The sequence below is a fragment of the Lutjanus erythropterus genome, chromosome 13 (assembly GCF_056507025.1).
Source record: "Lutjanus erythropterus isolate fLutEry1 chromosome 13, fLutEry1.hap2, whole genome shotgun sequence".
Classification (NCBI taxonomy): Eukaryota; Metazoa; Chordata; class Actinopteri; order Lutjaniformes; family Lutjanidae; genus Lutjanus; species Lutjanus erythropterus.
Window position 1 is genome coordinate 3,686,679 of NC_139329.1, and position 17,531 is coordinate 3,704,209.

General features: G+C 39.2%; 1 protein-coding gene across 1 annotated transcript in view; it reads left to right on the forward strand.

Annotated features, from left to right (window-relative positions):
- Positions 1-1,042: 1,042 nt before the first annotated feature.
- The window catches only part of il34 (interleukin 34), a 65,255-nt gene continuing 48,766 nt past the window's right edge, over positions 1,043-17,531 (forward strand). Inside the window, exon 1 of the mRNA XM_084733913.1 lies at positions 1,043-1,551. The gene's annotated coding sequence lies outside the window, so the exon portion shown is untranslated. The remainder of the gene's footprint in view (positions 1,552-17,531) is intronic.

A 17,531-nucleotide genomic window follows, 5' to 3' on the forward strand; every position in this document is an offset into this window, starting at 1 on the left:
TTATTATTATTATTAAAAAATGACTCAAAATAACTGATTAATAATCAATTAATTGTTGCAGCTCTAGATTATTTTATATAAGAAAATTTGTGTTGCACATTTGAAGGATCATTGCAATACTGACTGATATATCGATATCTAATTTTTTTTTTTAACTCCCTGATATCATTTTTGGCCCCACATGTCCAGTATCGGTCGGACCCTGCTCGGGACATAATTCAAGATGACCCTGAAAACAGGCCTGTCAGCAGGCTAATGTTGACGGATGAATTTCCTGTGCAGAGTAACTGAGGGAGTCATTCAGTGGCTGGAAGCAGCTCTGCATCGAGCTGAATTATGATTTGATTTGAAAACTATTTAATTTTAAGATGGAATGTGAGGATGAATGAACATCGTTCATCGTGCGCCAGATTGGGCATGGAAATGGGAATGTCACATTTGGTCTAATTTTGTCTTGAAATCTCATTTTTCCAGTGATATGATTTGTGGTTAAATTGATCCTGTTATTGTCCAGAAGCTGCAGAAGGCGTCTCCTCAGCCGTCCTTTGCCCTCTGTCTGATGCTTTGCAGCACAGGTGGATCTCCACTTTGTTTTGACTATGGAGTGTTTTGGCCATGTTCCTACTGCGCACTTATGATAAAATAACTTGAAAAGCAAGACATTCAGCAAGTTCATTTAACAAAAGACTGAACTCATCCTTTCTGCCTTATATAAATCTCACCATATGGTCGCTATCTTTCTGATCAGAAAATTGGGAGAGCAGCCTGTGGTATCGATTAAGGCGCTTGGCTGGTGCGCAGACGAGGTCTTGCTCTCCTCCGCCAGCATCACATTCCCAGTTTGATGGTGAGTTTTATTTGTCCTCCCTGGGGGAGGTCAGGTCATAAACGTGGATACCGACGAGTCCAGCGGACGGTCAGCGGGGAGTCCAGGTACCATCATCTGGTACCTGTTAGAGGAGGAGAGGCCGCAGCACGAACCGTCCGCACCGCATTTCCACTCAACGGTCAAGCCGGAGGGACACAGTACAGAGTCTTCCGCTAAAACCTCAGCTTTCAAAGTAAAATGATGTTCTTCCAGTGATGCAATATGGCAAGAAACGAAAGGGACTTTTTGCTCATGGAAATCCAATGACTCATTAGCCGACAGAGGTTAGGTGTGTGTGAGGGGGAGAGAGAGAGAGGGAGTGAGAAGTGGCAGACATGCAGAAAGCCTCCTTGCTGTCCGTCCTGCTCACTTATTTTGAAAGCAGCTTGTGTGTCAGTGTGAGTGTCTGCGTCTCAGAGTTGACTGAAGGAGCTGCGGGCCAGCCTGTTGCGCACTTGGCGGCGCACACAGAGCAGACACAGCGCACCACAGCCGCGTGGATGGACGGTGCCAGTATCATGGACTTTCCTAAATGATTTTTATGGTGATTTTATGATTGGATTCCCATCTGGCTGTTCGGCTTTTCTTCTCATTTCACAAAGGACTCATTACAGCAGGTCACCTCTGAGCGGATACAGACTTTACGCATCCCGGGAGCAGCCTGGACATAAGGGACTCTCAAGGTGCGTGTGTACACTTGTGTGTAGGTATGTGTGTGTGCGTTCTTGGATGTCAAACTCTCCTCTTGGACACTGCGTGTGTGTCTCTGCATGTGTCTGCGCTTGCAGCTGGTAGCCTCTAGCAGTACTTTCACTTTCGTCAGGTGCGTAAATTATTTATTACGCAGAGAGATGTGGCAATCTGGGGCCGCTGATGAGGCAAGGCAAATAAAGTGTGTCTGAGCCTGCATGGATTAATGATTCCATTCCATCACTGCCAGAGATCATGAAGGATAAGGTGAGACCCTGTCCCACAGAGGAAACTCGTACCTTCAGATCAGCCAGACTGTGTTTAAACATCCGCATCGGACAATTTCAACACTGTAGAGGACAGACAGGAGGGAGACTGGTCAGGTTACACAATTAACAAGTAGTCAGGCTCGTTCAGCTCACTGTGACAAGACAAGTAGCAAAAGAAAAACTCGGATGCAGGTATAAAAAAATCCACTGAGTTTACATAAAGGTATAATATGTGTTGATTATACTATCGAGACCGAGCTATTAAAAAATCATCTGCTCATTCAGTTCAGTCTTTTTCCTTCCTGAAATCCGGCAGCAAAACCAGACTGTTCAGTGACTTTTACTGCACCAGCACTGTGTACATGTTGTTTATGTAAACAAAGAAAAATATTATCCTGGTTTGTGTGATTTTTTTTATTTTTTCCCATGTTATCAAAAGTTATCTAGTATTTTTTTTTTTATTCTGCACAAGTTAAAAAATTCCGGCATTGTGACAACTCTTAAAACCTAACAGTGCTGGAAGAAGTATTTCAAATTGTTTAGAATGAGTAGGATTTGTCCGAGCTGTCTGTAAACGCACCAGAAAAATGCCAGGACGTCAAATACCAACGTTTTGGAAAATAGCAAATTAAAATAAGGAAATACAGGCAGAGGGCTGCACACACAGATAGACCACACACTTTAAGTGTTTAAATTATGATAATTAAATTAATATTATTAATAAAAAATGTTGCATATTATGGCTTTAAGTAAGTAGCAATTCCATGTATAAAAATGCTCCATGACAAGTAAAAGGCCTAAAATAAAAACTTAAAAGTATAAAAATTAAAAGTGCTCATGATGCTTGTCAGTTTTAGACTATTATTATATTGCATCACTATTACTGTTGTATTAATATGTAATAAATACTTTAATGTTGTTGGTGTAGATGGAGCTACTTTGAAGTACTTCATATACTTTTGCTAGTTTAATCTGTAGACAAGTTCCATTTTTTTCCTTCCCGATATCAATACATGAACTTTAAGTGTTGGCCAATACTGAGTGCCGATTGGATGACTGTGTGCTAAAAAGATATTATTTAATAGCTGCACTACACTCTCTGTATGGATGTGATATGACTGATGATAAAATACTTCCAGAGAAAAAGAGTTTTTAAAAACAGCATAGGTGCTGGAAGTTGCAGGGTCCCGTTTCGGGGTTAATAAAATATGCGTTGTTGGATCTGGCATAGACTCACAATACTGATGCTGCATTTTAGGCAGCAGATATCTTATGAACTGAACATATGTTTTGCGTGCAAAATCTTAACTAGTTACTAAAGCTGTAAAATAAATGTAGTAGAGTAAAAAGTATAATATTATTCTTCTTTTGAGTGAAGTTTAAGTATAAAGTAGTAAAATGGAAATACTCAAGTGAAGTACCTCAGAATTGTAGTTACGTACAATTCTTGAGTAAATGTACTTAGTTATTTTCCACCACTGAAATCTAGTGAAAGCAACAAAAGAACACAAAAGAGCAATACAGTGTGCAACAAGCTTATAACCAGGGTTAAATTAAAACCTGCCTTCCAAAAGAGTTAATCATTATTTCTGATGGACACGCTGAGAGGAGTCCATGCAGCCACAGGCACTTCAACTTTCATTTCAGCTTTTCATGCACTTGAATGGGTATTTTTAGACAGATTTTACAAAAGCAGCAGGTATTTGTGCTTCATTTGATCATGGCACAGTATTGCTCATTGCTCATTCAGCCTGCGTGGCCTCTGCTGCAGGGTCTGCAGGGCAGCAACCTCTGTCACGGCAAAATTACACATCCTATACTGCCATTTGACCATGTGTTGGTATATAACCCCAGGTCACTGAGATATACAATATATGATCATGTTTATCTTTAGTTTTATTTATTTTTATTGGTGAGCTTAAAGAGGCTGGAATTATAGGGACAATGTCCTCCCAGAAATTCCAAAAATAGAAGCGAAAGGGAACAGAGGAGGGTGAGAGAAAAGGAGAGGAAAGCTGGGGTGAGTCAGCCCCAAGCAATGTGTGTGTGTGTGTGTGTGTGTGTGTGTGTGTGTGTGTGTGGGTTACCATGCCTCTATCCTTGTGAGGACCGGCCTGAGGTTTGGACTTCCAGTGATGACTCTCCTTTTGTGTGTGAGGACATTTTCAGCCAGTCATCACGGGATGAGGGTTGAGGACTGTCTGGGGTTTAGAATTAGGATGAAGTTTAGACATGCAGTGATGATGGATAAGGTCAAAGATACACTGAATGGATATGGAAGGAATGTAAGACCTGGGGGGCTCTTACAAACTCCACAAGGAAATAAACAAACAAGTAAATAAAGGGCACATGGATGAAGGGCACAGAGGCTCTAGTAACTACTTGTATACAGTATATATACAGGGTGTATGTATATAATTCAGGTTTTGTGTCTGGTCAGGTGAGCATTCTCAGTCCTGTGATGTGTGATACAGACTGCAGATGTGTGACATGAATGAGCAGAGCTATATGCTCTGCTGACACCTAGAGTAGGGGGGACGATATTGTAATTAAAGGGACAGTTCACCTCAAAATCAAAAGCACATATTTTTCCTCTGACCTGTGGTGTTATTTAACTATCTACATTTTTTTGGTGTCCAGTATATGTCTAATATTGGTCTCCAATGTAATGGGACTAAACGATATTCAGCTTGCTGTGCTCAAAGCACCAAAAAAGTACATTTGAAAAACTCAACAGCAATGTCTTTTTCCAGAAATCATGACCCGGTTACTCTGTCTACCCTGTTGTGAGCAGTTTCACATAGGAACTATTTTCCTTCTACAATTGAAAGAAATTAGTTAAGAGAAGACAGATAATATACAGCCAATATCCCCCAAAATTTGCAACTCTCACTAAAGCTATTTAGAGCAGACCTGGGCCAAATATGGCCCAGGGGCTGGATGCGGCCCACTGAAAGGTTTCCTGTGGCCCGCACAGTCATCATGGAAATACCAAAACTAAAAATCTAGCAAAGACAGTCAACAGCATTTTGCTTACTATTAAACCATTATCAGACATTTATTTTGAAAGGGGTCAGTTCTGTGTTCATTGGTAATGATAATGAACTGTATCTTTTATATTAATCTATAATTATATTCATGTTGTTTATCTTGTTCTTCTTCTACTTTTGCTGCTATTATTGTTGCAACCTGTATGCAGCAGCATGTTACACTGTAAAACATCAAGTTCTGGACACTGCAAACAAAATATTAGTCCACAATTCATCACATGACAATTCAGGAAGGGCAACTCACAGTAGAAGTGCCCTTTATAGAACACTTCTGATCATTTCATTATTAGAGATGTAGTCATTATTAGGACCTTACATCTATGTCTGGCCCACAGCAGCCTGATCAATTTCTTATGTGGCCCCCCAAGAAAAATAATTACCCTCCCCTGATCTAGATAGATAAATAGCACCACAGGTAAGAAGAAAAAAGAAAAATCAGTTTTGATTTTTTGTTGAACTGTCTCTTCAAAATGCAATGCAAAGTAATGTTAGAGAAGTATTAACAAAATATCTTAGATTCCACTCATTAGAATCTGCAAAATAATCTAGTTATATCAGATTTTTAATTTATTTGGATTTTACCAATGTCTCCATGCTCATGTGTCAAGATCAAGACTTTCAAACTTTTTAGGGCTGAGTTACTGAGCATGTTATGGCAAAGTTGAGATCATGACCTGCCCATGGGTCATGGGAGGCCTTGATTTGGCTGTCAGAAAGTCTAACCTCCCTTCAGACTATCTGTGAGAACAAGAACTTCCCACCTGCTGTCCAAAAAAAATGGCGAGTTGCTTCATACTTTAGAGGGGGAAACCCTGTAGGGGAGAGCTGGTATGAAGCTTGTCATAAATCAATCAACATCATTTCAAAAGATAACCAGACAGAAACTAATTTTCAGCTGACGTGTCCTCTAACACCAGGTGCTATTTAGCACAAATGTGGAAAGACTTTGTAATAATTTAGCTTAGACTGGAAGATGTGCTGTTACTTTGGGCCCAATCAGTCGGGACAGAAGTAACAAAAAGGTGGTTCAAAAGTAACACAACAGTTTAAACTTGAATTGTTGCAATTATGTCCTCAACTTAATGAAAAATATTAACATTTAATTTCAATTTTACCTTTTTTTAAATTAAGTTTTTCTTATTTTATTTTCATTTGTTTATTTATTTGTACAAGTTAAAATCGAACAAACAAGTTGCACAAATAAGTTAATAAATAATGTAAAACCGACAGGGTGACTGCATTAGTGGCAGGGTGAAAGAAGCACTCATTCTTATGTAGTGGGACTGAAGAAACAACTTCTGTCCTGACAATGACATATTTAAAGTTGGGGTGTTGTGTAAAACATAAATAAAAAGAAATAAAATACAAATACTTAATGACCTATATTCAATTTAAAACAGTATAAAGACAAGATACTGAGCTTCTGATTAACTGAAACCTACTTATTATGGCATCAAGTAACTAATTAAAATCAAATTGAGCAGCAAAATTAACACTTGAGCAAACACCAGTGTGATTAAAGCTACCTAAAATGACCGAAACCTTCTTTGAGAGAAATTTATTTGACGTGACCTGTACTCTGATGTTTTAGCGTGGCCTTTCTATTAACACTAGGGTGGCAGGATTTATGACCTGTGCTTCAGCCAGCCACCAGGGGACGATAAAGACACTTTGGCTTCACTTTTGAGGAGCTCTTCTGCATTTCTATATAAGTCGAAGGTTACATCAGCTTTTCTTTTAACAACACTCAGTCGGTGTTTGTGAACTGAAGACACTAATTGTTGAAGTGAAATTCTTTCTCATTCTTGCTTGGTTTATGTCTTCAGGTGCTCAGCAGTCCGGGGTCTCTGTTCTTGTATTTTGTGCATCATAATGCGCCGCACATTTTCAATGGGTGGCAGGTCTGGACTGCGGGCAGGTCAGTCTTGTACCTGAACTCTTTTACTATGAAGACACACTGTTGGAACATGTGCGCTTTTGTCTTAGCATTGTCTCGCTGAAGTAAGCAGAGACGTTCCTGAAGAAGACATCATCTGGATGGCAGCAAATGTCACTCCAAAACCTGTATGTGCCTTTCAGCATTAACAGGGCCTTCACAGATGTGACAGTTACCCACAATGCACCCATACCATCACAGATGCTGGCTTTTGAAGTTAGAGCTGGTAACAATCTGGATGGTCCTTTTCCTCTTCAGCCCCGAGGACACAAAATCCATGTTTTGTGAAAACAATCTCAAATGTGGACTTGTCAGACCACAGCACACTTTTCCACTTTGTGTCAGCCCATCTCAAATGAGCTCAGGGCAGAGAGAAGTCTGCAGCGTTTCTGGATGTTGTCTTTTCTTTGTTGTCTGTTGTCTTTGCATGGTAAAGTCTTAAAGTATATTTACAGATGCAGCAACAAACTGTGTTTGTCCCCTGTTGTGTCCCCAGGTGTATTCCTGTAGTTTTGTGTTGAAAAATGTTCTCAACACAAAACTGTTGGACTATTTGGTCACACAGTTCTCACAAAGTGGTGAACCTTTCATAGCCAATCATGATACTAATACCTACTGTACATCATAACTAATACATATTTTGCTGAGTTGTGTGCTTACATTATCCCAAATATTTTCAACATTGGTCAAACCCAGATAAATCTGTAATTTATTCAAGGTAATGGTGTGTCTGCTTCCAGGAAAACACAGGATATGATGGATATTCAGAGAGTGAAGAAGGAAGATGGTGAAGATGAGTAAATGTAATGTGAATAAAACTTAAATATTACCTCGTCCCTGAACATGATTTCTAACTTACGTATTGGTCATTTAAAGTAGTCAGTAATCTGTCAAATGATCATAACTATGACACATGAAACAGGAAATACAACTTGTCACTTACTGAGACACAAAACAGCCCTGCAGGTGCAACAATATCATGTATCCACACAGTTTTTGGCAGGTATAGTTCATGTTGCATGTACATGCTGACACAGTTTAGCATATCTGATTATTATGGACTCGTAGATATTCATCACTTTGTTTTCATACCGCATTACTTTCATACCAGCTCTCCCCTATATGTCTTTGCCAAGACATTCCTTAAACCTGCATTTACTTTCCCTTACAAAGAAAAAAGTATACTTCATCTTCATTTTATTAAGCTTACTTCAGTAAAGTTCAAGTGTATTCCCCAAGTACACTTTATGTAGTAAATACTAATATCAAAGTACTAGTAGTGTATTTTTAATACTTCTTTGGACTAAAGTGACCCACATTTTAGTTCATAAAAATATACTTGAAGTATAAGAGTAGTAAACTGTAAGTACACAAATAGTTTACGTCTACATTTTACTTTGTACTGCAACTGTACTGTGATCTTTACAAGTGAACATAGCTATACTGTTAGTTTACTAGTTGTATACGTAGAGCTCATTCTTTAGGTCATGAAAGTATACTTTAAGTACTCTAAGTGTGACAGTAGTAAACATTTAGTATACAAATACTTTACTTCTAAGTTTTACTTTGTACTGCAACTATACTGTGAACAATACGACAACCGAACTAATAAGTGTCTTGTTAGTTATCTGCTCACTTTTTAGTGTATCTAAATATACTTCGAAGTATACGCTCAGTAAACTACTAGTGTTATAGTTTTTATACTGCAACTATACTTGTAAGTTTTCTGTAAGTGAACTTGAAAATGCATATATATCTTTTTAAATGCTTGAAATACACCTTTAAGTGTACTTTAAGTAGATTTGAATGAACTAATTTGTACACTAGTGGACTAAACATAAAAACTCAGGTTTAAGAACATCAGAACAACAGAACAATGATGACATAAATCTCAAAACAAATCCAACTAACAGCATGAACAGAGTCTTCAGAGGAGGTTGATATTAGAGTTTGTGTCATGCAGGAGCCTCTCTGAAATCAGGCCCTGGCTGCCCACAAACATCAGATAGTATGTTAAACATATGTTGGAATACTACCTCAATGAAGCTCATATATGTTTTTATATGTAGGTATGTAGGTAGGCTACTCTATCAAAAAGTAAGCACAACTACAAGCCAAGCATACTTAAACTTTTAATCATGTGTTCTTGTCTTACACAGAAAGTTTAAGTACAAGTATAAGCCAAATATACTTCGACTTTTCTTTATACTTTCCAGTATAAGTCAAGTATAATTTTGTTAAGTATATCTCTGATAAGTACATAAAAAGTAAAGTGAAAGCATACTCTCTTATTTTTAGTTTCAAAGAAGTACACTAATAGCACGCTTGAATAAACTTCTTTTTTTTTGTAAGGGTTACTCTGTTAATTATGTATCATTTCAATCATCTTCACTCTCACTGCAATGAAATGGAACTGTTTTTAAAAATTTCCTCTGCTGTGTCATGAGGCGATCACTTGTTGCCCCTGTTACAGTTTTGTATTTTTGGGGCCTGTCTACATGCAGCATGCTGTAATTATAACCTCCACACTGCTGCGTCCATTTTTGTGGTCTGTGAAATCAGCAGCTGGGTTCAGTCATTTGTTGATCTTTGTAGCAGCAGCTTGGCCGCCTGCCACCAAGTCTTCAGCACTGGTTGCGCACTCAACGAGCCAGGAAGTCATTGAGTTAGTCAGCGGGGCTACTTACTGAGGTGTGACGTGTATCAGTGGAGTGCTGGATTACATTCAGCAAAAGACAGTTAAGTTAGATAGACAGTTAAAGACAGGAAAACAGGAATAAACAAGTGACAGAGGGAAACAGAGAAGGAAAGAATGACTCATAATTGAGTTCATTGTCTGGCTAAATAGAGCATGTAACTATTAACTGACATTTTTGAATGCCATTTCAATTAGCTATGCAGTATAACGTCATCGTTTTGTTGTGTTGAAGTGTAACACAAATGTTCTGTTCTGAAGTACACACTTTTCATTTGAGTGAGTCTGACAAATTAGGGACATTCAGCAGGGATTGTGCAGCATAGTTCCTGTGTGTTTTCCCCCAAAACAAACATCAGAAGCATTCCTAAGCTTTACTGGAGTTAACATGAGATTGGAACATTTTATTGACAGGACACAGAAAGCAGGCGGTGGCTGTGCTGCTCTCAAAGTCTCTGTCGAATGGTGAATGCCTCTGCTTTCACTGACATGTTTCCAATATTCTGCCCAACGGGGTTAGACAAATATTAGAAACACTTTTAAAAAATAATGCACTCCAGTACAACAACACCACAGACCATAGCCTCCAAAAAAAAAGGATCCCAGGGCTGACTCGACACCTCTCTGGCAGCGCAAAGTTTTTTCAACTGGCCTTTTATCTCAATCGTCTTTCTGATCTTCTCTCTGATGCTTGCTGTGAGGTTGCAGCGAGCTCGAGAGCTGCATCTAAAATTACCTCGTAGCTCGTCAGACAGTGTGAGGTTTTCTGTGTTAGAGAGAAGACAAACATATTGTCTATATTAGGGACGCATCTGCAACCAAGATGGTGCCCAGCGTTAAAGATGTGCCAGTGCAGCAGGAATCCTCTGAAGTGCAAATAGAGCTTATCTTGTACAATCAGCTACTGGGAAGAAGTGGTTGTGTTGATGATGGGTGAAGGTTTTCCTCTGGGATCTCTGTAAGTATCTGCATGGATGCTGATGTGAGCTCTCAGGATGGTCCAGTTCGGTTCGTCCTGTGATGTCACAAGTTATACAGTAGGCCAGACGCAGTGTTGAAGTAGATGCATGTGGAAATGGGAACTAGAGATGTTCCCATATCATTTTTTCATTCTTGATACCGATTTTTATACCTGAACTTTATTTATAGGTGATACATAGAAATATATTATTACTATTTTTTAACAGCTGTCACCATGTATGCGTGTGATATGATTGTTATTGTTGTATGGCCTGGCTCATGCTCAGGTAAGAAAAGTTTGCTGTATGGAACACTGCTGTAAAGTAGCAGGGTCCCATTTCAGGGCAGATAAATGACCTGATATCAAATCGGTGCAAAGAATCCTGTAACTCAATCCAACATGGCACGGTCACATGTGTGAATGCAGTGGAGAGACTATCACCTGCTGAAGCAAACTGAATAAAAAAATGTATAAAAATAAAAAATAAATCCAACACCGATTGATTAAATAACTATTGTGTGTAGTCATTTATCAGTTTTTCCCTGTTGAAAACAGTTGTTGTTGTTAGCATGTTGTTAGCTGCCCAGTGGCAGTCCCAGGATGCCTTGGGTTGAGTCTGTCAGCCAATCAGAGGCTGTGCTCCTGACTTGTGTGTGACAGCGCTGATCCACACACCGTAAAACCGAACGCTCAAATGAATTATTTGTACTAAATAGTGAAAACATAACTTTTGTTTAGAAGTTCTGCTAACTTAAAAAATGTTGAGTGATGGTAGAATTTTCTTTCTTTTGTGTTTGTTGAATCATGTAGTTTATGAACTTAGCTAAATTCAGTTAGCTCTGCCATTTGCATACCAGGCACAAAGGATGTAGCGTTTGTAGCACTTTACCTCTCTGTGCCCTACCTTGCGTTGAGTCTGAGACAATTTTTCGGACAATATTTTTGCACACCAACCCAGAACACCACATTCACATGACTTCATTGTCACCAGCAACTTGTAATTTGATTTCATGCATAACTCTCTTACAAAAGCCTCTTAGTGAGGGGTGTGTCCAGACATTTTTGATGATGGTGGCACAAGTGGGGCACAGACTTATGCAGGGCTGGCATTTAGGGTTGGGCGATATGTTAAAATTTTCCAGCCACTGGCTATCAGCCAGTGACTGGTGATATATTCGTCCCCCCTTTCCGCCTCCTCCCGTCCTCTTGAGTCTCAGCTGGGAGTTGTGTGCAAGCAGCAAATTCATGATGTTTCGTACGCTGTGTACATTTGCTACATCCAATAAACAAAATAAACTCACGAAGTGGCAAGAAAATAAATATTCTCTCACTTACTCACTTTTTGAAACAGAAAAACACATCTTTTCACTGAACAAAGACGAGCTTAACTGGCTAATTAACTCCTTGTAATTCCTCCTTCATTCAAACAAGACAGAAAAACATGTAAAACTCGCCAGAACTGTCTTGATTAGTCTGTCCACTTTTCCAACAATCACCAACTCTGGTTTGGTCGAATTAAACCCTTAAATTAGTGCATGAAAAGAGTGTAAAGAGTCTGCAGGCTGTTTACCTCTCACCTAGTCTTAGATACACATTCTGCTATAGGGGAAAAAAACAATCACAAATGTCTTGGCTGGTCAGACAGTTTCAGCGTTTCACAAGCATTTCAGCAGCGGAGCATTTTGCCCACCTGATTATGTTTACTTGCTCAGATTTCATTGATAAGTCCTGTTTCCTGGCTCTTTGTGCTTCTACTGTGGATAAGCAGGCTACGTGGTTAAATAGTTTCTTTTCTGTCTGTCTTAATGATCATGAGTCTGCACAGGGTCTTTTATTCTGAAAATTAACCATATTCTCCTTGCCTTTTCTGTGTATCACTTCCTGCCCATTCAATCTGCTCTGTGGCACGGCATCCGTCAAAAATAGATTCGGCATGTATTCTCTGTGGAGCGGAGCGCTGAGCCACTTCTGGGACGCATCTGAAATGTGCCTGGTGGAATCACAATCATTGTGTAGAATGGCCGTGGATCACTCTGGCCACTGCGGTGCGCCTGTAACGTGGTGGAAATTGCAGGTTAGACCAGCAATGTGCATCCAGTGAGTCAGGCTACCCCTCACCCAGCTCAGCACACTCATAATCTGGCTGAGTGGGCGTGTCCTGTGTCGCTGGGTGAGAGCATATTGTGGAACAGCAGCTGTACCTCTGTAGACTGTTACATTAGGAAAATAAAATGACAAAAATTGCCCCAAAAAATAATTTAGTTTCTCATATTTACCTTAATTACTAACATTATACTACACTTTCTTGCATTCAGTTTTTTCATTTAAAAGACAAATAATCTTACCAATCACAACACAACACCATACAAATATAATGTAAAGCTTTCATACTTAATTCTTTAAAGGTAGAATCAGGAGGATTTGTCTGAGCTGTTCGTAAAAACACAGACAGACATCAACACACACTTGTATTGAGTCATAAAAGATGATCAAAAGGGATTATATAATATTATTATTTATAATTTATTCACTCATTTCTCTGTGGATGATGTATAATAATGATGATGAAGTATCATTTTTCATCAGTTAACATAAACTTCTGTAAAGGAGCTTTTAGGAAATTGATGTTAGCAGATGTCTGAATATCAGACATCTGGTGACCACCAACAGGCTTTTTATCTTCTTCAGATTTAGGAAGGAATTTCAAAGTTGAGCCTCTCTGGCATCAGTGCTGAAGATTCTCCAGAAAAGCTGGGATAATGCCATAAAGATTTACAGTAGAGATGAGTGTGAGTTGGCCTGAAGATGGTGCTCACACCAAAATAGTGACGTTGCAGCCCCCCTGTGGTGAACTAACGAAAACCAAATAAGAGCAACTCCCTAACAAGTAACACATTTCCCACTGAAGTTACAGAGACAGTCAGCAGCATCCGTGACAAAAGACAGAAAAAGAGACAATTGTTTGAGTGTTTGCTCATCACATATGAAAGAAACATACCTGTTGGTTATAATGGACACCACAGCCTCTGTGTTTGCCCATAGTAGAGCCAGACTGATATGTTGATCAGCTCATACTATTGGCCCAATTTTCAGTGAGGGCGGTGCTGTATCAGCTATATGTTTGCTGACATTTTTTTTTTTTAAGTTTTTATAGGCAGCATTCAAAATAAACATAAAAAATAGTGGAAAGTTTACTGCTGCCCTGACCCAAAGCTTCAACAGATACATCTGCTATATGATATTTGTCTTATAGCCTCCCAATTCCATACAATATACTAAAAGTCTGAAGTACAGGAAATCTCAGGTAGCACAGCTCACAGGAGCTGTCAGCTTGGTTGTCACACTCCATTTCGCCTCTGCAGAGAACCCTGTGCGAGAGTGGAAAAAGAACAGAAAAACAGAGAAGACGTCAGCATTAGAACCTGGAAAACTTGCAGTAACTTTCAGAATGAGATGTGTGTTACGTGTCTGATCTTCCAGCCGCACTGATCTCCTGTTGATATGTAGCCCCCTGCTGACTCCAGCACTAAATCAACAGATTTAGTGGATGACCATGAATCCTTCCAGGACAAAAAAAGCATGCTCTTACTCTTAGCTTCTGCTGGCCAGCCCTGCTCTCATCTCAGTGCAAAGCAAAACCAGTCACATTGACATAGTGTACATATCATTACTGACAAACTTTTTTTTTTTTTTTTTTATAAAATACCTTCAAGTTTTCGTGACATTAAAATGACAATATATATGACAATATGCATATGAACCCATATAGCTGTGATAGGCCAATACTGGACCAATAATACTGGCTGAACAATACATCTGTCTTGCATGCATTGTAAGGCCCATACGTTTTAGTGTAATACTGCTTTGGCACTGGTGGACTCAAGGGGATGGTGGCGACAAACGTGCCCTCTTGGATGTCCTTATAGTAGATAAAAGTGTCATTTAGTGTCCTTATAGAGCAGGAGGTGTCATCTTTTTCGGACTTTTCGGAAGACAACTTTTTCACTTCCGATACAATACCGATATTGCAGCCTTGAGTATTGGCTGATACCGAACCGATACGATATCAACACGAATCATACATACTTTTATTACTTATTTTGTAGTGTGGAATGTTAGAAAAGGCTTGATCAAGTGATGTTACTCAAACAGAGAACAATAGTCAGCAACCAGAGTCACCTATGGATAGAAGTGCTGGAGCGGAAAATGGACTGCTTATCGGAGCGCTTATATCGGAGATTTTAGATGCAGTCCGATAAAATCCGATACTCATTTTTTGGCTGATATCGGACCGATATCCGGTATCAATATCAGATCGGGACAACCCTACTAAAGTACCCACTGAAATGCCCTTCTAGTGGACAAAACATGATAAAGACCCTTTAAAGTGCCCTTCCAGTGGACAAAACATGACAAAGTGCCCTCTAAGGTGCCCTTCCAGTGGGAAAAGTATGGTAAAGTGCCCTCTGAAGTGTCCTTGTAGAGGACAAACTATGGTAAATTGCCCACTGAAATGCCCTGCCATTGGAGAAAACATGAAAAAGTGCGCACTAAAGTGCCTTTCCAGTGGACAAAATATGCCTTTCTAGTGGACAAAACATGGTTAAGTGCCCTTCAAAGTGTATTTCCAGTGGATAAAACATGATAACGTGTCCTCCAAAGTGCCTTCCAGTGGATAAATCATGGTCAGGTGCACTCTAAAGTATCTTTCTAGTGAACAAAACATGATAAAGGCCCTTTAAAGTGACCTTCCAGTGGAGAAAACATGATAAAGTGTCCTTATAGCAGACACCACAACCGTTTCACTTTAAATGCATCATGACTTTTTGTCATGGTGCCCTGTGAACAGTTGGTGCCGTTTTGATATATATTTTTTTTGCCATGGCCTCTCAGACAGCCACTGTGCTGTGGTAACAGTGTTTGACTGACAGAATTACCGCTGACAGATAATGATACATGAGGTAACATTAAGCAGAGGGCATCACTGTGTGGCTGACAGTTGAGGTGTGGCAGGCAACCTTGACAGAATGAAGTTGAAACACTGATACATGCTGCTGATACTGTATATGTTACAGTGTGTATTTCTGTGTGTGTGTTTCTGTGTGCCTACAGGAGATGTGCTGTCCTTCACAGGTAATATATTGCAGATGTTGTGAGGTGGTATTTAGAACCACACCCTCAGTCTCCTACATCCTTCTCTCCTAGAGATTCACTGTAAACAGTAATGCACCTGAGAATCACAGATCCCCTTTTTTTCCCCACATTCCTATAACCTATTCATAATTTTAATATGCTATATATTATGGCAGTATTGGACTTGCACATCTGGACCACATATGTGGGCAATAGTGCCAAATAGTAGACATTTGGTACAGGGTGACTGATATGAATACAAAATGTGAATGTATGCATTTCATCCATCATGATGAAAGAAATTCTCTTAAGGCAAGAGAAGGGAATTTTTCACACCACTTCTTTTCAACAGTTTTAACTATTAGATATTATTTTCAGTCCAAATTGAAATGTTGTCTGATTAAAACTTTTAAAACTTTTTTCTCACATGCTGTATACAACTATCCAAAATGAGTTGCTCTCTGATCAAAGGAGAAACTGGAGCACCAGTTCATAAGAAAATTTTACAGCATAGTTGCACAATTCAGTTGATACTACTATGTCTAACAAATTTCACAATCACCCATTTGTTGGGTTATTTCAATAACAACCAAAAATGCCAACCAACTGGTGGTATCAGTGGAAAAGTCAGGGCTCAACAGAGTCAGGAGGATTTTTCATTTTGGGACCATAAATGTGAAATGAAAACAGCGTTTCCTCTACCATTGTTTTGGAGGGGCAGCCCGCTCCTATTACAGGCTGTAGTGGCCCCCTCCCACAACCTCTCAGTGCATCAGAGCCCTCTGCCACCCTGGCCACCCCTCTAAAACAGTAGCACTGGGGGAAACACTGGACAACAATAGTTAGTCGCCTTAATCCTCATATTCAACTATCCAATTGACATTTAATACAGAAATAAGTAGGTTGTGAAGTGACAGGAGAGGTCATCAGCTGCACAGGAACTGAAAAGATGGGGTACTGCAGGGGTTGTCCTGGGCTGAAGTTTATCTTCTTCTCTCTTTTCTTTGATCAAATAAGACCAAACTTTATTCATGTTTCTCAGTATTCATTGCTCTCCTCTGGTTACTTTGATCACTGTTACATTGATATTGACATTTTAAGGACAAGTCTGTAAGATCTGTAAGAGCTCCTGCAGAGCTCCTGCAGAGCTCCTGCAGCCTGCCTATATCTGCCCTGTCTGGGGAGGGGGTGGCAGGGGAGAAACAACTCGCTTCAACCATAGATCATACATTAATCAGGATTACAACCTATTTAGTATACAGTCTATGGCTCCAAGTCACTATTTGGACTGCTGTGCTCATTTTTGCATATACAATTGCTATGTGTTGCTCCTTTAATGCTGTTACAAATATTTATTTTAACATATTCTACCTTCTAGGCAACCACAGGTTTTTATTCCTGTCAACTTGCCGAAACCTGAAACATGTTTAATCCTCCACAGTGAATATTTTGTTACCTCTGTATACTGATTGGTTTTAGCCACATTAGCAACATGGCTGCAGGGATGGCAATGTTGATTGGTTGAAATGTTGAAATGCCTCAAAATCTGTTAATGGACCAACATGAAATTTTGTATGGATATTCACCTCACAACAGTTGGCTATCAACTCCAACACTGACAAGTTTTCTGTTATAGTCATTAAATTATGTTTATAAGGACTTATACAGCTGTTTACAATGCAGTAAATTTTATGGTACACATGTGTTCTTTGAGTTATAAATGACAAAACAATTCACATAATCACAAGAAATTGCTGACCATTATAATGGTCTAAAAATATATCAAACTTTTTGATTAAACAACTAATTAAATAATCTGCAACAAAAAATGCATCAAAAAACTATTAATCATTTTCGACATGTTTTATATTATAATATGACTTTTTGTGTGTCTCATGGAGTTGACAAAATTCATTCAAAGTCATCAGC